The 24,986-nt window shown below is 59.1% G+C and overlaps 1 pseudogene; it reads left to right on the plus strand.

The window, feature by feature from the left end:
• The first annotated feature begins 5,217 nt into the window (after positions 1 to 5,217).
• On the plus strand, positions 5,218 to 9,456 carry LOC132816174 (uncharacterized; annotated as a pseudogene).
• Positions 9,457 to 24,986: the final 15,530 nt, after the last annotated feature.

Genomic DNA, 24,986 nt, shown 5'->3' on the forward strand with positions numbered 1-24,986 from the left:
AGGTCAGGTGAACTGGCCATATTAAATTGCCTGTAGTGTTAGGTGCATGAGTCAGAGGGAAATGGGTCTGGGTGGGTTACTCTTCAGAGGGTTGGTGTGAACTGGTTGGGCCCAAGGGCCTGTTTCTACACTGTAGGGAATCTAATCTAATTACAGTCTCATACTTGCAGAATATCCATATTACAGAGGAGGAAGTGCTGGATGTCTTGAAACGGGTAAAGGTGGATACATCCCCAGGACCTGATCAGGTGTGTGCTAGAACTCTGTGGGAATCCAGAGAAGTGATTGCTGGGCCTAAAGCTGAGATATTTGTATCATCGATAGTCACAGGTGAGGTGCTAGAAGACTGGAGGTTGGCTAACGTGGTGCCACTGTTGAAGGAGGATGGTAAGGACAAGCCAGGGAACTATAGACCAGTGAGTCTGACCTCGGTGGTGGTCAAGTTGTTGGAGGGAATCCTGAGGGACAGGATGTACATGTATTTGGAAAGGCAAGGACTGATTAGGGATTAGTCAATGTGGCTTTTTGTGTAGGAAATCATGTCTCACAAACTTGATTGAGTTTTTTGAGGAGGTAAAAAAAGAGGATTGATGAGGGCAGAGTGGTATATGTGATCTATATGGACTTCAGTAAGGCATTCAACAAGATTCCCCATGGGAGACTGGTAAGCAAGGTTAGATCTCATGGAATACAGGGAAAACTAGCCATTTGGATACAGAATTGGCTCAAAGGTAGAAGACAGAGGGTGGTGATGGAGGGTTGTTTTTCAGACTGGAGGCCTGTGACCAGTGGAGTGCCACAAGGAGCGGTGCTGGGTCCTCTATATTTTGCCATTTACATAAATGATTTGGATGCGAGCATAAGAAATACAGTTAGTAAGTTTGCAGATGATACCAAAATTGGAGGTGTAGATTAGATTACTTACAGTGTGGAAACAGGCCCTTCGGCCCAACAAGTCCACACCGACCCGCCAAAGCGCAACCCACCCATACCCCTATATATTACCCTTTACCTAACGCTACGGACAATTTAGCATGGCCAATTCACCTGACCCGCACATCTTTGGACTGTGGGAGGAAACCGGAGCACCCGGAGGAAACCCACGCAGCCACGGGGAGAACGTGCAAACTCCACACAGTCGGTCGCCTGAGTCGGGAATTGAACCCGGGTCTCAGGCGCTGTGAGGCAGCAGTGCTAACCACTGTGCCACCGTGCCGCCCACGTGTAGTGGACAATGACCTCAGATTACAACAGGATCTTGACCAGATGGGCCAATGGGCTGAGAAATGGCAGATAGAGTTTAATTTAGATAAATGCGAGGTGCTGCATTTTGGAATACAGGGAGAGCTAACTATTTGGATATAGAACTAGCTCAAAGGTAGAAGACAGAGGGGTGTTTTTCAGACTGGAGGCCTGTGACCAATGAAGTGCCACAAGGATCTACATAAATGATTTGGATGCGAGCATAAGAGGTACAGTTAGTAAGTTTGCAGATGACACCAAAATTGGAGGTGTAGTGGACAGCAAAGAGGGTTACCTCAGATTAGAACAGGATTTTGATCAGATGGGCCAATGGGCTGAGAAGTGGCAGATGGAGTTTAATTCAGATAAATGCGATAAATGAATTTTGGGAAAACAAGTCTTAGCTGGACTTATACACTTAATGGTAAGGTCCTAGGGAGTGTTGCTGAACAAAGAGACCTTGGAGTGCAGGTTCATAGCTCCTTGAAAGTGGAGTCCCAGGTAGATAGGATAGTGAAGAAGGCGTTTGGTATGCTTTCCTTTATTGGTCAGAGTATTGAGGACAGGAATTGGGAGGTCATGTTGCAGCTTTACAGGATATTGGTTAGGCCACTGTTGGAATATTGTGTGCAATTCTAGTCTCCTTCCTATCGGAAAGATGTGAAACTTGAAAAGGTTCAGAAAAGATTTACAAGGATGTTGCCAGGGTTGGAGGATTTGAGCTGCAGGGAGAGATTGAACAGTCTCGGACTGTTTTCCCTGGAGCGTCGGAGGATGAGGGGTGATCTTTTAGACGTTTACAAAATTATGAGGGGCATGGATAGGGTAAATAGGCAAAGTTTTTTCCCAGGAGTCGGGGATCCAGAACTAGAGGGCATAGGTTTAGGGTGAGATAGAAAAGATATAAATGAGATCTACGGGGCAACTTTTTCACACAGAGGGTGGTACGTGTATGGAATGAGCTGCCAGAGGAAGTGGTGGAGGCTGGTACAATTGCAACATTTAAGAGGCATTTGGATGGGTATATGAATAGGAAGGGTTTGGAGGGATATGGGCCCGGTGCTGGCAGGTGGGACTAGATTGGGTTGGGATATCTGGTCGGCATGGACGGGTTGGAACGAAGGGTCTGTTTCCATGCTGTACATCTCTATGACTCTATATTGAACAAATCTGGATTTTTAAGTGCAATACATTAAAGGTGTAAATTTCATAAATTCCAGTTTGGAAATAGAACCAGTCTAACTCAAGATGGGGATTCAGACACCTCACACCTTTAATACATTGTCTGATGTAACCTTTTTTTCTTAAAACCTTAAGTTACCTCGAGAATGTGACTTGAAAGTTCTGGGATTTACATATTAATGAACCAAAATCTGTAATCCATTCTAAAAGATGAAAGACTTAACAATCCAGGTTTGTTCAATATATCACTGTATGACACTGTAATCTTTAGCTATAAATTGTGCATCTTATGATCTTATACTCCACAACCACCTGATGAAGGAGCAGCGCTCTGAAAGCTAGTCCTTCCAAATAAACCTGGTGATCTTTAATTTTGTCTACCACAGCCCAACAGCAGCTCCTCCACATTACAAATAAATTCTGTCCTTGATCCCACCTTGGACACCCTCAGTCCCCGGCATTTTCCTCTGTCAATACTGCCATCCTTCCCCACTCCCTTCGGCCCAACACAGACCCTCCGAAGAGTAACCCACCCAGACCCATAATGCACCTAACACTACAGGCAATTTAGCATGGCCAATTCACCTAACCTGCACATCTTTGGACTGTGGGAGGAAACCTGAGCACCCGGAGGAAACTCACACAGACACGGGGAGAATGTGCAAACGCCACACAGTCGCCCGAGGCAGGAATTGAACCTGGGACCCTGGTGCTATGAGGCAGCAGTGCCAACCACTGAGCCACCGTGCTGCCCTCAAACACCTTGAATCAAGAACAGAATAGCCACTTGTATTTGGGAAAATGTGAGCTGTGCATAAGTAGCCACTTTTTGCACCATTTTAATTACTGAAATTATAAAAAGAAATAATTGAGACTAAGTTAGAAAAAGTTAATCTTTTGTTTCCTCCACGGCAATCTGAGTTTATGAAATGACTACTGGACCCCCACCGTCCCTGAGGCAACCAAAGTAAGGATTTCCAGACTGGATCCACCACACTGCCACCACCAAAGCCGACATTGCCACCACTGCTTCAGCAAGCATTGCCGGGGGGGACCCACCGAGTCACCATTACTGAACTGAAGCCACCATGTTGCTGCCCTAGCCATGAGGTACAAGCCAGTGCGCCCCCTCCACCATCACTGAAACCGTCACCAGGAGGAATGGACCAACTGTGAAGCCTTCCATAAAGCCACGGCCACTGCCAGGAACGGGCATCCGGGTCCACTGCGCTGTCATTGCGCCACAGGAGGGCAAACGTGAGGACTGCAGATGCTGGAAACCAGAGTCTAGATCAGAGCGGTGCTGGAAAAGCACAGCTTGGTCAGGCAGCATCCGAGGAGCAGGAGAATCGACGCTTCGGGCATGAGCCCTTCGTCAGGAATGAATGGCCCATTACCACAGCAGGGCCTAGCGACTGCCTTCCCCCATCGCAGCCGCAGAAAAGGGCAACTTTGATGCAAAAGAGAAACGGAGAAGCAAAACAAGAATAAAGGAACACAGAAGAGTGCAGCTGGCCAGGTGGGTGGGCACAGAGTCCAAACCCTCCCTCCGCCACTGCCATCTTGTAATTGGCTAGCTTATTTGGTACCAAGTCTTGCTGTTTTTCTTTTGAGTCTGGTCTCCGTTGTCACCATAATAACACACCCCACCACCCAGGCTTCATCCCAAATTCAGGAAAGTGACACCTTCATTTTGCCACTTTCGCCATCCATATGGCATCTGCATCTGAGATTGCCAACTTACTGCCAATTAGAGCTGAATTATGAGCAGTTAGGTGCCATGGGGCTGTGCCCACTAGGAACTGGATCAAGACTGTCCGACACTCATTTCACTCAGGACACTGGCAGCTGTCAGAGAGAGACAGAGAGAGACTTCCATCCAATTAGTCTGGGAGGTAGACTGAAATCCTCAAAAGGTAAAAGGAAAACAATATAGACCGAGCTGTTACCCAGTCACATAGTCATTTCTGGGCATTAAGTTTAAGACTTGTTGTAACATACTTTTTTTGCAATGAGAAACTTTGGCATCCTTATGGACGTTAATAACTCTTTAATGCTAGCCTGACTGCTTTATATGTATCTCAAAGACAAAACGACACAGTCTTAAATAATACAGATCCCTACACCTACAAACCTGCTAATTGGGGACATATGTCTCCTAAAGGAAACATTCAGAAGAGACCCCGTCTGCTTCCCAGAGCACCTCATTAGCATAGAAGGCAGCCCATTGGCCAGGCTCTGATGACACCGCCATTTGGGCGGAGCCTAACATGTAAACGTGGTTCAGCAAGAAAGTCAGATCCAGGTCTTTGTTGTTCAGTTTCACCACCCACAGCTCTGACCAGAAGTCAGCAGGGAGGGAGGGAGAGTAAATCACAATTGCTGCACAATTACTTCCTTCAGGGACCGCCAGACCCCACCACCCACCCCCCCCATCACCCACCCCCCATCACCCACCCCCCCATCACCCACCCCCCCATCACCCACCCCCCCATCACCCACCCCCCATCACCCACCCCCCATCACACCCACCCCCCATCACCCACCCCCCCATCACCCACCCCCCATCACCCACCCCCCATCACCCAGACCCCATCACCCACCCCCCCATCACCCAGACCCCATCACCCACCCCCCCATCACCCACCCCCCATCACCCACCCCCCATCACCCACCCCCATCACCCACCCCCCCATCACCCACCCCCCCATCACCCACCCCCCATCACCCACCCCCCCATCACCCCCCCCCCATCACCCCCCCATCACCCACCCCCCCATCACCCACCCCCCATCACCCACCCCCCCATCACCCACCCCCCCATCACCCACACCCACTCACCCACCCCCCCCATCACCCACCCCCCCCCATCACCCACCCCCCATCACCCAGACCCCACCACCCACCCCCCCCCCCCCATCACCCACCCCCATCACCCAGACCCCACTACCCACCCCCCCATCACCCACCCCCCCATCACCCAAACCCCATCACCCACCCCCCCTCCACCACCCAGACACCATCACCCACCCCCCCATCACCCACCCCCCATCACCCAGACCCCACTACCCACCCCCCCATCACCCACCCCCCCATCACCCAAACCCCATCACCCACCCCCTCCACCACCCAGACACCATCACCCACCCCCCCATCACCCAAACCCCATCACCCACCCCCCCACCACCCAGACCCCACCACCCACCCCCCCATCATCCACCCCCCCCCACCCAGACCCCCATCACCCACCCCCCCCATCACACACACCCCCCATCACCCAGACCCCCATCACCCACCCCCCATCACCCACCCCCTCCACCCCCCCCACATCACCCACCCCCCCATCACCCACCCCCCCATCCCACCACCCCCCACCACCCAGACCCCCATCACCCACCCCCATCACCCAGCCCCCCATCACCCACCCCCCATCACCCACCCCCCACCACTCACCCCCCCATCACCCAGACCCCCATCACCCACCCCCCAATCACCCAGACCCCCATCACCCACCCCCCCATCACCCACACCCCCATCACTCACCCCCCCATCACCCACCCCCCCATCACCCACCCCATCACCCACCCCCCATCACCCAGATCCCATCACCCACCCACCCATCACCCACCCCCCATCACCCACCCCCCCATCACCCACCCCCCATCACCCAGACCCCATCACCCAACCCCTCCACCACCCACCCCCCATCACCCACCCCCCCACCACCCAGACCCCCATCACCCACCCCCCTATCACACACACCCCCATCACCCAGACCCCATCACCCACCCCCCCATCACCCACCCCCTCCACCACCCACCCCCCCATCACCCACCCCCTCCACCACCCACCCCCCCATCACCCAGACCCCCATCACCCACCCCCCCATAACCCACCCCCCATCACCCACCCCCTCCACCACCCACCCCCCCATCACCCACCCCCCCCACCACCCAGACCCCCATCACCCAGACCCCCATCACCCACCCCCCCATCACCCACCCCCCTATCACACACACCCCATCACCCAGACCCCATCACCCACCCCCCCATCACCCACCCCCTCCACACACACCACCCCCCCATCACCCACCCCCCCACCACCCAGACCCCCATCACCCAGACCCCCATCACCCACCCCCCCATCACCCACCCCCCCATCACCCACCCCCTCCACCACCCACACCCCCCATCACCCACCCCCCACCACCCAGACCCCCATCACCCAGACCCCCATCACCCACCCCCCCATCACCCACCCCCCCACCACCCAGACCCCCATCACCCAGACCCCCATCACCCACCCCCTCCACCACCCCCCCCCCCATCACCCACCCACCCACCACCCAGACCCCCATCACCCACCCCCGCCATCACCCACCCCCCCATCACTCAGCCCCCACCACCCACCCCCCCCATCACTCACCCCCCCATCACCCACCCCCATCACTCACCCCCCATCACCCAGACCCCCATCACCCACCCCCCATCACCCAGACCCAATCACCCAACCCCCATCACTCACCCCCCATCACCCAGACCCCCATCACCCACCCCCCCATCACCCATCCCCCATCACCCACCCCCATCACACAGACCCCCATCACCCACCCCCCCATCACCCAGACCCCCATCACCCACCCCCCATCACCCACCTCCCCATCACCCACCCCCCCATCACTCACCCCCCTATCACCCAGACCCCCATCACCCACCCCCCCATCACCCACCCCCCATCACCCACCCCCCATCACCCAGACCCCCATCACCCACCCCCCCATCACCCACCCCCCCATCACCCACCCCCCCATCACTCACCCCCCATCACCCAGACCCCCATCACCCACCCCCCCATCACCCACCCCCCCATCACCCACCCCCCATCACTCACCCCCCATCACCCAGACCCCCATCACCCACCCCCCATCACCCACCCCCCATCACCCACCCCCCCATCACCCAGACCCCCATCACCCACCCCCCCATCACCCACCCCCCATCACCCCCCCATCACCCAGACCCCCATCACCCACCCCCCATCACCCAGACCCAATCACCCACCCCCCCATCACTCACCCCCCATCACCCAGACCCCCATCACCCACCCCCTCATCACCCAGACCCCCATCACCCACCCCCCATCACCCACCCCCCCATCACCCACCCCCCATCACCCACCCGCCATCACCCAGACCCCCATCACCCACCCCCCCATCACCCAGACCCCCATCACCCACTCCCCATCACCAACCCCCCCATCACCCACCCCCCCATCACCCACCCCCCATCACCCAGACCCCCATCACCCACCCCCCATCACCCACCCCCCCATCACCCACCCCGCATCACCCAGACCCCATCACCCACCCCCCCATCACCCAGACCCCATCACCCACCCCCCATCACCCACCCCCCATCACCCACCCCCCATCACCCACCCCCATCACCCACCCCCCCATCACCCACCCCCCCATCACCCACCCCCCATCACCCACCCCCCCATCACCCACCCCCCATCACCCCACCCCCATCACCCACCCCCCCATCACCCACCCCCCATCACCCACCCCCCCATCACCCACCCCCCCATCACCCACCCCCCATCACCCACCCCCCCATCACCCACCCCCCCATCACCCACCCCCCATCACCCACCCCCCCATCACCCACCCCCCATCACCCAGACCCCACCACCCACCCCCCCATCACCCACCCCCCATCACCCAGACCCCACTACCCACCCCCCCATCACCCACCCCCCCATCACCCAAACCCCATCACCCACCCCCTCCACCACCCAGACACCATCACCCACCCCCCCATCACCCACCCCCCATCACCCAGACCCCACTACCCACCCCCCCATCACCCACCCCCCCATCACCCAAACCCCATCACCCACCCCCTCCACCACCCAGACACCATCACCCACCCCCCCATCACCCAAACCCCATCACCCACCCCCCCCACCACCCAGACCCCACCACCCACCCCCCCATCATCCACCCCCCCACCACCCAGACCCCCATCACCCACCCCCCCATCACACACACCCCCATCACCCAGACCCCATCACCCACCCCCCATCACCCACCCCCTCCACCACCCACCCACCCCCCATCACCCACCCCCCCATCACCCACCCCCCACCACCCAGACCCCCATCACCCACCCCCATCACCCAGCCCCCCATCACCCACCCCCCATCACCCACCCCCCACCACTCACCCCCCCATCACCCAGACCCCCATCACCCACCCCCCAATCACCCAGACCCCCATCACCCACCCCCCCATCACCCACCCCCCATCACTCACCCCCCCATCACCCACCCCCCCATCACCCACCCCATCACCCACCCCCCATCACCCAGATCCCATCACCCACCCACCCATCACCCACCCCCCATCACCCACCCCCCCATCACCCACCCCCCATCACCCAGACCCCATCACCCAACCCCTCCACCACCCACCCCCCATCACCCACCCCCCCACCACCCAGACCCCCATCACCCACCCCCCTATCACACACACCCCCATCACCCAGACCCCATCACCCACCCCCCCATCACCCACCCCCTCCACCACCCACCCCCCCATCACCCACCCCCTCCACCACCCACCCCCCCATCACCCAGACCCCCATCACCCACCCCCCCATAACCCACCCCCCATCACCCACCCCCTCCACCACCCACCCCCCCATCACCCACCCCCCCCACCACCCAGACCCCCATCACCCAGACCCCCATCACCCACCCCCCCATCACCCACCCCCCTATCACACACACCCCATCACCCAGACCCCATCACCCACCCCCCCATCACCCACCCCCTCCACCACCCACCCCCCCATCACCCACCCCCCCACCACCCAGACCCCCATCACCCAGACCCCCATCACCCACCCCCCCATCACCCACCCCCCCATCACCCACCCCCTCCACCACCCACCCCCCCATCACCCACCCCCCCACCACCCAGACCCCCATCACCCAGACCCCCATCACCCACCCCCCCATCACCCACCCCCCCCACCACCCAGACCCCCATCACCCAGACCCCCATCACCCACCCCCTCCACCACCCACCCCCCCATCACCCACCCACCCACCACCCAGACCCCCATCACCCACCCCGCCATCACCCACCCCCCCATCACTCAGCCCCCACCACCCACCCCCCCATCACTCACCCCCCCATCACCCACCCCCATCACCCACCCCCCATCACCCAGACCCCCATCACCCACCCCCCATCACCCAGACCCAATCACCCAACCCCCATCACTCACCCCCCATCACCCAGACCCCCATCACCCACCCCCCCATCACCCATCCCCCATCACCCACCCCCATCACACAGACCCCCATCACCCACCCCCCATCACCCAGACCCCCATCACCCACCCCCCATCACCCACCTCCCCATCACCCACCCCCCCATCACTCACCCCCCCATCACCCAGACCCCCATCACCCACCCCCCCATCACCCACCCCCCATCACCCACCCCCCATCACCCAGACCCCCATCACCCACCCCCCCATCACCCACCCCCCCATCACCCACCCCCCCATCACTCACCCCCCATCACCCAGACCCCCATCACCCACCCCCCCATCACCCACCCCCCCATCACCCACCCCCCATCACTCACCCCCCATCACCCAGACCCCCATCACCCACCCCCCATCACCCACCCCCCATCACCCACCCCCCCATCACCCAGACCCCCATCACCCACCCCCCATCACCCACCCCCCATCACCCCCCCATCACCCAGACCCCCATCACCCACCCCCCATCACCCAGACCCAATCACCCACCCCCCCATCACTCACCCCCCATCACCCAGACCCCCATCACCCACCCCCTCATCACCCAGACCCCCATCACCCACCCCCCATCACCCACCCCCCCATCACCCACCCCCCATCACCCACCCGCCATCACCCAGACCCCCATCACCCACCCCCCCATCACCCAGACCCCCATCACCCACTCCCCATCACCAACCCCCCCATCACCCACCCCCCCATCACCCACCCCCCATCACCCAGACCCCCATCACCCACCCCCCATCACCCACCCCCCCATCACCCACCCCGCATCACCTACCCCCCATCACCCACCCCCATCACCCACCCCCCCATCACCCACCCCCCACCACCCAGACACCCATCACCCACCCCCCATCACCCACCCCCCCACCACCCAGACCCCCATCACCCACCCCCCCATCACCCACCCCCCCACCACCCAGACCCCACCACCCACACCCTCCACCACCCAACCCCCATCACCCACCCCCCCATCACTCACCCCCCATCACCCACCCCCCCATCACCCAGACCCCCATCACCCACCCCCCAATCACTCACCCCCCCACCACCCACCCCCCCATCACCCAGACCCCATCACCCACCCCCCCATCACTCACCCCCCCAATCACCCACCCCCCCATCACTCACCCCCCATCACCCAGACCCCATCACCCACCCCCCCATCACTCACCCCCCCCACCACCCACCCCCCCATCACTCACCCCCCATCACCCAGACCCCACCACCCACCCCCTCCACCACCCACCCCCCATCACCCACCCCCACCACCCAGACCCCACCACCCACCACCCAGACCCCATCACCCAGACCCCATCACCCAGACCCCATCACCCACCCCCCCATCACCCAGACCCCCACCACCCACCCCCATCACGCAGACCCCACCACCCACCCCCCCATCACCCAGACCCCACCACCAACCTCCCATCACCCAGACCCCATCACCCACCCCCATCACCCAGACCCCATCACCCACCCCCCCACCACCCAGACCCCATCACCCAGACCCCCATCACCCACCCCCCATCACCCAGACCCCACCACCCAGATCCCACCACCCAGACCCCACCACCCACACCCCATCACCCAGTCCCCCACCACCCTCCAACCACCACCTAGGCCCCATCACCAAGACCCCATCACCCAGACCCCAGCACCCAGACCCCAGACCCCACCACCCAGACCCCACCACCCAGACCCCACCACCCACCCACCCATCACCCAGACACCCACCACCCACCAACCACCACCCAGAACCCACCACCCCCCCATCACCCAGACCCCATCACCCAGACCCCACACCCACCCCCCCATCACCCAGACCCCACCACCTAGACCCCACCACCCTGACCCCATCACCCAGACCCCACCACCCACCCCCCATCACCCAGACCCCACTACCCACCCCCCATCACCCAGACCCCACTACCCAACCCCCATCACCCAGACCCCACCACTCAGACCCCACCACCCAGACCTCCACCACCCACCAACCACCACCACCCACCGCCCATCACCCAGATCCCACCACCCTGACCCCACCACTCTGACCCCATCACCCAGACCCCATCACCCAGACCCATCACCCAGACCCCACCACCCAGACCCCATCACCCAGACCCCACAACCCTGACCCCATCACCCAGACCCCACCACTCAGACCCCATCGCCCAGACCCCACCACCCACCCCCCATCACCCAGACCCCATCACCCAGACCCCACCACCCATCCCCCATCGCCCAGACCCCCAGCACCCAGACCCCATCACCCAGACCCCATCACCCACCTCCAATCACCCAGACCCCACCACCCAGAACCCACCACAGAAACCCCATCACCCACCTCCCATCACCCAGACCCCATCACCCAGACCCCACCACCCAGAACCCACCACAGAAACCCCATCACCCACCTCCCATCACCCAGACCCCATCACCCAGACCCCACCACCCAGACCCCAGCACCCACCTCCCATCACCCACCTCCAACCACCCAGACCCCACCACCCAGACTCCATCACCCGGACCCCACCACCCACATTCCATCACACAGACCCCACCACCCAAACCCCATCACCCACCTCCCATCACCCAGTCCCCACCCCCCAGACCCCATCACCCAGACCCCATCGCCCAGACCCCATCACCCAGACCCCACCACCCATCCCCCATCGCCCAGACCCCTATCGCCCAGACCCCATCACCCAGACCCCACTACCCACCTCCCATCACCCACCCCCCATCACCCAGACTCCATCACCCAGACCCCACCACCCAGACCCCATCACCCATCCCCCATCACCCAGACACCCACCACCCACCAACCACCACCCAGACACCACCACCCACCCCCCAACACCCACCAACCACCACCCAGACCCCACCACCCAGACCCCACTACCCACCTCCCATCACCCACCCCCCACCACCCACCCCCATCACCCAGACCCCACCACCCACCCCCCCATCACCCACCCCCCACCACCCAGACACCCACCACCCACCAACCACCACCCAGACCCCACCACCCAGAAACCCACCACCCACTAACCACCACCCAGACCCCACCACCCACCCACCCCCATCACCCAGACCCCCCACCCAGACCCCCACCACCCACCAACCACCACCCAGACCCCACCACCCACCCCCCATCACCCAGACCCCCACCCAGACCCCCACCACCCACCAACCACCACCCAGACCCCACCACCCACCCCCCATCACCCAGACCCCCCACCCAGACCCCCACCACCCACCAACCACCACCCAGACCCCACCACCCAGACCCCATCACCCACCCCCCATCACCCAGACCCCACCACCCACCCCCCCATCACCCAGACCCCACACCCACCTCCCATCACCCAGACCCCACCACCCACCCCCCCATCACCCAGACCCCACTAACCATCCCCCATCGCCCAGACCCCCATCGCCCAGACCCCATCACCCAGACCCCACCACCCACCCCCCCATCACCCAGACCCCATCACCCACCCCCCCATCACCCAGACCCCACCACCCAGACCCCATCACCCACCCCCATCACCCAGACCCCCACCACCCACCCCCATCACCCAGAACCCACCACCCACCCCCCCATCACCCAGACCCCCACCACCCACCCTCCATCACCCAGACCCCACCACCCACCCCCCCATCACCCAGACCCCACCACCCACCCCCCATCACCCAGACCCCATCACCCACCCCCATCACCCAGACCCCATCACCCACCCCCCCATCACCCAGACCCCATCACCCACCCCCCATCACCCAGACCCCACCACCCACACCCCATCACCCAGTCCCCCACCACCCTCCAACCACCACCTAGGCCCCATCACCAAGACCCCATCACCCAGACCCCAGCACCCAGACCCCAGACCCCACCACCCAGACCCCACCACCCAGACCCCACCACCCACCCACCCATCACCTAGACACCCACCACCCACCAACCACCACCCAGAACCCACCACCCCCCATCACCCAGACCCCATCACCCAGACCCCACACCCACCCCCCCATCACCCAGACCCCACCACCTAGACCCCACCACCCTGACCCCATCACCCAGACCCCACCACCCACCCCCCATCACCCAGACCCCACTACCCAACCCCCATCACCCAGACCCCACTACCCAACCCCCATTACCCAGACCCCACCACTCAGACCCCACCACCCAGACCCCCACCACACACCAACCACCACCACCCACCGCCCATCACCCAGATCCCACCACCCTGACCCCACCACCCTGACCCCATCACCCAGACCCCATCGCCCAGACCCCATCACCCAGACCCCACCACCCATCCCCCATCACCCAGACCCCTATCGCCCAGACCCCATCACCCAGACCCCACTACCCTCCTCCCATCACCCACCCCCCATCACCCAGACCCCATCACCCAGACCCCATCACCCAGACCCATCACCCAGACCCCACCACCCAGACCCCATCACCCAGACCCCACCACCCTGACCCCATCACCCAGACCCCACCACCCAGAACCCACCACAGAAACCCCATCACCCACCCCCCAGCACCCAGACCCCATCACCCAGACCCCATCACCCACCTCCCATCACCCAGACCCCATCACCCAGACCCCATCACTCAGACCCCACCACCCACCTCCCATCACCCACCCCCCATCACCCAGACTCCATCACCCAGACCCCACCACCCAGAACCCACCACAGAAACCCCATCACCCACCCCCCAGCACCCAGACCCCATCACCCACCTCACATCACCCACTTCCCATCACCCAGACCCCATCACCCAGACCCCATCACTCAGACCCCACCACCCACCTCCCATCACCCAGACCCCAGCACCCAGACCCCAGCACCCACCTCCCATCACCCAGACCCCACCACCCAGACTCCATCACCCGGACCCCACCACCCACATTCCATCACACAGACCCCACCACCCAAACCCCATCACCCACCTCCCATCACCCAGTCCCCACCCCCCAGACCCCATCACCCAGACCCCATCGCCCAGACCCCATCACCCAGACCCCACCACCCACCCCCATCACCCAGACCCCATCACCCAGACCCCACCACCCATCCCCCATCGCCCAGACCCCCATCACCCACCCCCCATCACCCAGACTCCATCACCCAGACCCCACCACCCAGACCCCATCACCCATCCCCCATCACCCAGACACCCACCACCCACCAACCACCACCCAGACACCACCACCCACCACCCAGACCCCATCACCCACCTCCCATCACCCAGACCCCACCACCCAGACCCCACTACCCACCTCCCATCACCCACCCACCACCACCCAGACCCCATCACCCACCCCATCACCCAGACCCCATCACCCACCAAACACCACCCAGACACCACCACCCAGACACCCACCACCCACCAACCACCACCCACCCCCCATCACCCAGACACCCCACCCAGACACCCACCACCCACCCCCATCACCCAGACCCCATCACCCAGACCCCACCACCCAGACCCCATCACCCACCCCCCACCACCCAGACACCCACCACCCACCAACCACCACCCAGAAACCCACCACCCACCAACCACCACCCAGACCCCACCACCCACCCCCCATCACCCAGACCCCCACCCAGACCCCCACCACCCACCAACCACCACCCAGACCCCACCACCCACCCCCCATCACCCAGACCCCCCACCCAGACCCCCACCACCCACCAACCACCACCCAGACCCCACCACCCAGACCCCATCACCCACCCCCCATCACCCAGACCCCAGCACCCACCCCCCCATCACCCAGACCCCACACCCACCCCCATCACCCAGACCCCACCACCCACCCCCCCCATCACCCAGACCCCACTACCCAACCCCCATTACCCAGACCCCACCACTCAGACCCCACCACCCAGACCCCACCACCCACCGCCCATCACCCAGATCCCACCACCCTGACCCCATCACCCAGACCCCACCACCCACCCACCATCACCCAGACCCCATCACCCAGACCCCATCGCCCAGACCCCATCGCCCAGACCCCATCGCCCAGACCCCACCACCCATCCCCCATCGCCCAGACCCCCATCGCCAAGACTCCATCACCCAGACCCCACCACCCAGACCCCACCATCCAGAACCCACCACAGAAACCCCATCACCCAGACCCCATCACACACCTCCCATCACCCAGACCCCATCACCCAGACCCCATCACCCAGACCCCACCACCCACCTCCCATCACCCAGACCCCAGCACCCAGACCCCAGCACCCACCTCCCATCACCCACCTCCCACCACCCAGACCCCACCACCCAGACTCCATCACCCGGACCCCACCACCCACATTCCATCACACAGACCCCACCACCCAAACCCCATCACCCACCTCCCATCACCCAGACCCCATCACCCAGTCCCCACCCCCCAGACCCCATCACCCAGAGCCCATCATCCGGACCACACCACCCAGACCCCATCACCCACCTCCCATCGCCCAGACCTCATCACTCAAACCCCATCACACACCTCCCTGACCCGTCACCCACCACTTATCCCATTACCAACCTCCCTGTCCCATCACCCTCCCCTCTGCCACCACCCACCCCCCTGACCCTTCACCCACCACTTATCCCAACACCCACCCCCCGACCCATCACCCACCATTTATCCCATCACCCAACCCGGTCCTACCATCCAGCCACATCCCATTATACAGCCCACGTCCCATCCCCCATTCTATCCCTCACCTGCACTGAGCCATCACCCACTCTGTCCTTTCATCAGTCTCCACCCCTTCACCCACCCATAACCTTCAATTGCACTTGTCCAATTCTCCTGGTCACCCATTCCTCTCTCTCTCTCTCTCTTTCTGTTGTTCACTCCAACCCTCTCTCTGTCACCCACTCCTCCCCCTCTCTGTCACCCATCCCCCCTCTCTGTCACCCACCCTCCCTCTCTGTCGTCCCCTCCTCCTGTCACGCACTCCCCCCTCTCTCTGTCACCCACCCCTCTCTGTCACCCACTCCCCCCTCTCTCTGTCACCCACTCCTCCCCCTCTCTCTGTCACCCACTCCTCCCCCTCTCTGTCACCCATCCCCTCTCTCTGTCACCCACCCTCCCTCTCTGTCGTCCCCTCCTCCTGTCACGCACTCCCCCCTCTCTCTGTCACCCACCCCTCTCTGTCACCCACTCCCCCTCTCTCTGTCACCCAACTCTCCCCCCTCTCTGTCACCCACTCCCCTCTCTCCCTGACACCAAATCCCCCTCTCTCTGTTACCCAACCCCCCCTCTGTCACCCACTCCCCCCTCTCTCTGTCACCCACTCCCCCTCGCTCTGTCACCCACTCCTCCTGTCACCCACTCCCCCCCCTCTCTGTCACCCACTCCCCCTCGCTCTGTCACCCACTCCCCCCCGTCACCCACTCCCCCCCACACACTCTCCCCCACATCTCTTACTCCCCCCCCGTCACCCACTCCCCCCTCTCTCTGTCACCCACTCCCCCCCGTCACCCACTCTCCCCCTCTCTCTGTCACCACTCCCCCTCACCCACTCTCCCACACATCTCTTACTCCCCCCCTCTGTCACCCACTCTCCCCTCTCTGTCACCCACTTCCCCTGTCACCCACTCCCCCGTCACCCACTCCCCCTGTCACCTACTCCCCCCTCTCTCTGTCACCCACTCTCCCCCCTCTGTCTCCCACTCTCCCCCTCTCTGTTACCCACTCCCCCTCTCTCTGTTACCCACTCCCCCTCGCTCTGTCACCCACTCCCCCCCTCTCTCTGTCACCCACTCCCCCCCTCTCTCTGTCACCCACTCCCCCTGTTACTCACTCCCCCTCCCTCTGTCACCCACTCCCCTCACTCTCTGTCACCCACTCTCCCCCCCTCTCTGTCACCCACTCCCCTCCCTCTCTGTCACTCATTCTCCCCCCCTCTCTGTCACCCACTCCCCTCCCTCTCTGTCACCCACTCTCCCCCTCTCTCTGTCACCCACTCTCCCCCCCTCTCTGTCACCCACTCTCCCCCCCTCTCTGTCACCCACTCCCCTCCCTCTCTGTCACCCATTCTCCCCCCCTCTCTGTCACCCACTCCCCTCCCTCTCTGTCACCCACTCTCCCCCTCTTTGTCACCCACTCTCCCCCCCTCTCTGTCACCCACTCCCCTCCCTCTCTGTCACCCACTCCCCTGTCACCCACTCCCCTCCCTCTCTATCACCCACTCTCCCCCTCTCTCTGTCACCCACTCTCCCCCCCTCACCCACTCCCCTCCCTCTCTGTCACCCACTCTCCCCCCCTCTCTGTCACCCACTCTATCCCCCTCTCTGTCACCCACTCTCCCCCCCTCTCTGTCACCCACTCCCCCTGTCACCCACTCCCCTCCCTCTCTGTCACCCACTCTCCCCCTCTCTCTGTCACCCACTCCCCCTGTCACCCACTCCCCCTGTCACCCACTCCCCTCCCTCTCTGCCACCCACTTTCCCCCTCTCTCTGTCACCCACTCCCCTGTCACCCACTCCCCTCCCTCTCTGTCACCCACTCCCCTCCCTCTCTGTCACCCACTCCCCTGTCACCCACTCCCCTCTCTCTGTCACCCACTCCCCCATCACCCAATTCCCCTGTCTCCCACTCCCCTCCCTCTCTGTCATCCACTCCCCTCTCTCTGTCATCCACTCCCCTCTCTCTGTCGCCCACTCCCCTCCCTCTCTGCCACCCACTCCCCTCTCTCTGTCACCCACTCCCCCTGTCACCCACTCTCCCCTCTCTCTGCCACCCACTCCCCTCTCTCTGTCACCCACTCCCCCTGTCACCCACTCTCCCCTCTCTCTGCCACCCACTCCCCTCTCTCTGCCACCCACTCCCCCTGTTGCCCACTCCCCTCTCCCTGTCACCTCCCTCCCTACCCCACTGGGTGTCAGTGCAGTTTGCTGGGACCAAGCCATTGCTGAGACTGAGTGAGGTTCCCTGCTCCCTGACGATGGTGGTAACCCCACTCTGGGGAGGGAGGACGCTGCTGCAGTTTGGGCATTGTCAGTTTGCTGCCTCCGGGTGCCTCCAGGGAACGTGCAGCCCTGGGGGGGGAATGGCGCAACACCCTCTCTAACCCACACTGTCCCCCCCCTTCTCTCTCTCACATTTCCATGGGGCAGCTAGTCCATGTGACTGGAGCGTCCCCACACTACGCACCATCAGCCGACAGTGCAGGAGGTCAGGGTTGGCTGAAACAACGAATATTTCTATTTGTATAGCGCCTACAAAACAATGAACCTCCCCATGGGATCTGCTTTCATTCCCTCATGGAATGCCCATCCCTAGTTGCCCCTTGAGAAGGTGGGGCTGAGTTGGCTCCTTGAACCGCTACAGTGCATGTGTTGTTGTTATATCCACGATATCCTGAGTGGGGGGGGAATTTTCCAGGACTGTGGCTCAGCGAAGGAACGGCGAGTATAATTCCAAGTCAGGATGGGGAGTGGTCTGGAGGGGAGCGTGTAGGGGGTGGTGTTTCCCATGCATCTGCTGCCCGTGTCCTTCTAGATGGAAGGGGCGGTGGGTTTGGAAGGGGCTGTCTGAGGATCGTTGGTGAATTTCTGCACGTCCTCATGTCGCGGGTACACGCTGCCGCTACTGAGCGTTGGTGGGGGGGGGGGGCCGGGGTGAATGTTTGTGAATGTAGAGGGGCCTGCTTTGTGCTGGATGGTGTTGAGCTTCTTGAGTGTTGTTGGAGCTGCCCCCATCCAGGGCAAGTGGGGAGTATTCCATCACCCTCCGGACCTGTGCCCTCATGGATAGGGTAGACAAAAAATCCTGCAGATGCTGGAATCCAAAATAGACAAGGCCAGAGGCTGGGAGAACACAGCAGGTCAGTCAGCATCAGGAGGGACAGGAGTCAGCGTTTCGGGGTGTAACCCTTCCTCACGAATGGAGGTGGGCGTAGAGGAAGCTGCAGATAAAGAAAGAGGGGAGGGTTGTTGTGGTTCTGTTTGCCGAGCTGGGAATTTGTGTTGCAGACATTTCGTCCCCTGTCTAGGTGACATCCTCAGTGCTTGGGAGCCTCCTGTGAAGCGCTTCTGTGATCTTTCCTCCGGCATTTATAGTGGTTTGTCTCTGCTGCTTCCGGTTGTCAGTTCCAGCTGTTCGCTGCAGTGGCCGGTATATTGGGTCCAGGTCGGTGTGTTTGTTGATAGAATCTGTGGATGAGTGCCATGCCTCTAGGAATTCCCTGGCTGTTCTCTGTTTGGCTTGTCCTATAATGGTAGTGTTGTCCCAGTCGAATTCATGTTGCCTGTCATCCGCCTGTGTGGCTACTAAGGATAGCTGGTCGTGTCATTTCGTGGCTAGTTGGTGTTCAACTGGTAGTGTACAAAATCCCATGCAAGGACTGCACAAAACACTACATAGGACAAACAGGAAGACAGCTAACAATCCGCATCCATGAACACCAACTAGCCACGAAACGACACGACCAGCTATCCTTAGTAGCCACACACACAGATGACAAGCAACATGAGTTTGACTGGGACAACACTACTATTATAGGGCAGGCCAAACAGAGAACAGCCAGGGAATTCCTAGAGGCATGGAACACATCCACAGATTCTATCAACAAACACATCGACCTAGACCCAATATACCGGCCACTGCAGCGGATAGCTGGAACTGACAACTGGAAGCGGCAGAGACAAACCACTATAAATGCCGGAGGAAAGATCACAGAAGCGCTTCACAGGAGGCTCCCAAGCACTGAGGATGTCACCTAGACAGGGGACGAAACGTTTGCAACACAAATTCCCAGATCGGTGAACAGAACCACAACAACCAGCACCCGAGCTACAAATCTTCTCCCAAACCTTGAAGGAGGGGAGGGTTTTGGGTGGGGAGAGGGGCAGAATGATGAGGGAATGATAGGTGAACACAGGCAGTGGGTAGGACCTGGTTGGTCAATGGGAGCAATGAATCCACTCAGGAGCTAGAAGGAAGGGTGGGACAGAGGGATGGATGGGAAGGGGGAGAAACTGGATAGGGAGTCAGGAAGGGAGGTTATTTGAAATGGGAGAACTCAGTGTTGAGGCTGTAGGCTGCCCAGGGGGAAGATGAGGTGTTGTCCCTCCAGTTTGTGGTCTTTCAGCACCATACCGAACCAACTTAGAGGAACAACATCTCATCTCCCCCCTGGGCAGCCTACAGACCAGAGGGCTCAACGTTGGGTTCTCCAATTTCAGATCACCTTCCCACCCATCCCCTGGCTCCCTTTTCAGACCCGCCTCCTCTCTTCCTTCCAGCTACCAACCGAATTCATCGCTCCCATCAACCAACCAGGTCCTACCCACCGCCTGCGTTCACCTATCACTACATCACCATGCCACCCCCTCACCACCCAAAATCCCCCCCCCCCTTATCTGCAGCTTCCCCTTCCCCCACCCCCAGTCCTGAAGAAGGGTTACACCCGAAAAGTTGCCTTCTCCACCTCCTGATGCTGCCTGGCTTGCTGTGTTCTCCCAGCCTCCTGCCTGTCCATGTTGTAAAATGTTGGAGTCAGGAGGTGAGTTATTCACAGCTGTATTCACAGCTCCTGACCTGATATTGTCAGCCCTGTATTTATACGGGCTGAGACTCTGGTCAATGGGAAGCCCAGGTTGTTATTAGGGGGGATTCAGTGGATTGAATTTCAAGGGGCAGTAGTTAGATTGTGTTTTATTAAAGATGAAAGTGAGGACTGCAGATGCTGGAGATCAGAGTCTAGATCAGAGTGGTGCTGGAAAAGCGCAGCAGGTCAGGCAGCATCCGAGGAGCAGGAAAATCGACGTTTTGGGCATGAGCCCTTCTTCAGGAATCATACCCGCAACGTCGATTCTCCTGCTCCTTGGATGCTGCCTGACCTGCTGCGCTTTTCCAGCAACACATTTTCAGCTCTGATACTCCAGCATCTGCAGACCTCACCTTCTCCTCGAAGATTTTAACCTACTCTGAATCCTCTTGCAAGGATGCCTTCCTTGAAGAAGCTCTCCTCCTCCCTCTACAAGGATTTCAGTGAGTCCCTCTCTCACTGCACCCCCCCACCCCCCCCCCCCCCCCCCACACACACACACCCCTACCCCCAACCACCACCCCCCCCCACCCCCCACCCACCCAGGTCATCTCCTCTGTCCAGAAGCTCTTCAGCCACATTCTCAAACAGACTTGCGACCGCAGCCACATCTCCTTCCTCAGCACCTGTCTACGGAACCAACTGACCCCGCACGGACTCCGGACATTCCTGAGGAAGGGCTCATGCCTGAAACGTCAATTTTCCTGCTCCTCGGACGCTGCCTGACCTGCTGTGTTTCTCCAGCACCACTCTGATCTAAACTCTGATCTCCAGCATCTGCAGTACTCACTTTCGCCTTGTCTTATTGAAGATGGTCAGGTCTTGCTACAAGTTAAGACATGGACAGAAGTGTTGTGGATGCACTCAGGCCCAGTCAGTTCTGCTGTAATGCAATACTTCAGTTCTCAAGCTTTCCCATGTTATGTAAAAGCACCAACATTTAAACTACTGGGGCTGGAATCATGTTATAACCGATATACACTTTAAAACTTGGCACTTTAGAAACAGTGTCCCTAATTTGTTAATCATGTTTATAGCAAATTTGTATTAACGCAGATTATAGCACAAAGACCTGTATACACAGAGGAACCCAGCCAGGAGTATATGGGAATAGTTCAGCAGATGAGCTGAGAGACAGATAGTGAGAAAATCTCCATCCCTACTGGCCAACTCCCACAGGGCAGCTTACAGATGACTTACCAGACCATAGGGGCTGGTCTCTCATTAGAGAGTGATAGAGTCACAGAGATGTACAGCACGGAAACAGACCCTTCTGTCCAATCTGTCCACACCGACCAGATATCCCAATCCAATCTAGTCCCACCTGCCAGCGCCCGGCCATATCCCTCCAAACCCTTCATATTCATATACCCATCCAAATGCCTCTTAAATATTACAATTGTACCAGCCCCCACCACTTCCTCTGGCAGCTCATTCCATACACGTACCACCCTCTGTGTGAAAAAGTTGCCCCATAGATCTTTTTTATCTTTCCCCTCTCACCCTAAACCTATGCCCTCTAGTTCATGATTCCCCCATCCTAGAGAAAATACTTTGTTTATTTACCCTATCCATGCCCCTCATGATTTTGTAAATCTCTATAAGGTCACCCCTCAGCCTCCGATGCTCCAGGGAAAACAGCCCCAGCCTGTTCAGCCTCTCCCTGTAGCTCAAATCCTCCAACCCTGGCAACATCCTTGTAAATCTTTTCTGAATCCTTTCAAGTTTCACAACATCTTTCCGATAGGAAGGAGACCAGAATTGCACACAATATTCCAAAAGTGGCCTAACCAATGTCCTGTACAGCCGCAACATAACCTCCCAACTCCTGTACTCAATACTCTGACCAATAAAGGAAAGCATACCAAATGCCTTCTTCACTATCCTATCTACCTGGGACTCCACTTTCAAGGAGCTATGAACCTGCACTCCAAGGTCTCTTTGTTCAGCGACACTCCCCAGGACCTTACCATTAAGTGTATAAGTCCTGCTAAGATTTGCTTTCCTAAAATGCAGCACCTCGCATTTATCTGAATTAAACTCCATCTGTCACTCGGACCCAGCATCAATCCTTGTAGCACTCCACTGGTCACAGGCCTCCAGTCTGAAAAACAACCCTCCACCATCACCCTCTGTCTTCTACCTTTGAGCCAGTTCTGTAACCAAATGGCTAGTTCTCCCTGTATTCCATGAGATCTAACCTTGCTAATCAGTCTCCCATGGGGAACCTTGTCGAACACCTTACTGAAGTCCACATGGGTCACATCTACTGCTTTGCCCTCATCAATCTTCTTTGTTACTTCTTCAAAAAACTCAATCAAGTTTATGAGACATGATTTCCCACGCACAAAGCCATGTTGTCTACCCCTAATCAGTTCTTGCCTTTCCAAATACATGTACATCCTGTCCCTCAGGATTCCCTCCAACAACTTGCCCACCACCGAGGTCAGGCTCACTGGTCTATAGTTCCCTGGCTTGTCCTTACCACCCTTCCTAAACAGTGGCACCATGTTAGCCAACCTGCAGTCTTCCGGCACCTCACCTGTGACTATCGATGATACAAATATCTCAGCAAGAGGCCCAGTAATCATTTCTGTAGCTTCCCACAGAGTTCTTGGGTACACCTGATCAGGTCCTGGGGATTTATCCACCTTTATGCGTTTCAAGACATCCAGCACTTCCTCCTCTGTAATATGGACATTTTGCAAGATGTCACCATTTATTTCCCTATAGTCTATATCTTCCATGTCCTTTTCCACAGTAAATACTGATACAAAATACTCGTTTAGTATCTCCCCCATTTTCTGTGGCTCCACACAAAGGCCGCCTTGCTGATCTTTGAGGGGCCCTATTCTCTCCCTAGTTACCCTTTTGTCCTTAATATATTTGTAAAAACCTTTGGATTCTCCTTAATTCTATTTGCCAAAGGTCTCTCGTGTCCGCTTTTTGACCTCCTGATTTCCCTCTTAAGTATACTCCTATTTCTTTTATACTCTTCTAAGGATTCACTCGACCTATCCTGTCTATACCTGACATATACTTCCTTCTTTTTCTTCACAAAACCCTCAATTTCTTTAGTCATCCAACATTCCCTATACCTATCAGCCTTTCCTTTCACCCTGACTAGAATATACTTTCTCTGGATTCTCATGATCACATTTCTGAAGGCTTCCCATTTTCCAGCCGTCCCTTTACCTGCGAACATCTGCCTCCAATCAGCTTTTGAAAGTTCTTGCCTAATACCGTCAAAATTGGCTTTTCTCCAATTTAGAACTTCAACGTTTAGATCTAGTCTAAACTTTTCTATCACTATTTTAAATCTGATAGAATTATAGTCACTGGCCCCAAAGTGCTCCCCCACTGACACCTCAGTCACCTGCCCTGCCTTATTTCCCAAGAGTAGGTCAAGTTTTGCACCTTCTCTAGTAGGTGCATCCACATTCTGAATCAGAAAACTTTCTTGTACACACTTAACAAATTCTTCTCCATCAAAACCCTTAACACTATGGCAGTCCCAGTCGATATTTGAAAAATTAGAATCCCCTACCATAACCACCCTATTATTCTTACAGATAGCTGAGATCTCCTTACAAGTTTGTTTCTCAATTTCCCTCTGACTATTAGGG

Source organism: Hemiscyllium ocellatum, chromosome 5, assembly GCF_020745735.1.
Source record: "Hemiscyllium ocellatum isolate sHemOce1 chromosome 5, sHemOce1.pat.X.cur, whole genome shotgun sequence".
Classification (NCBI taxonomy): Eukaryota; Metazoa; Chordata; class Chondrichthyes; order Orectolobiformes; family Hemiscylliidae; genus Hemiscyllium; species Hemiscyllium ocellatum.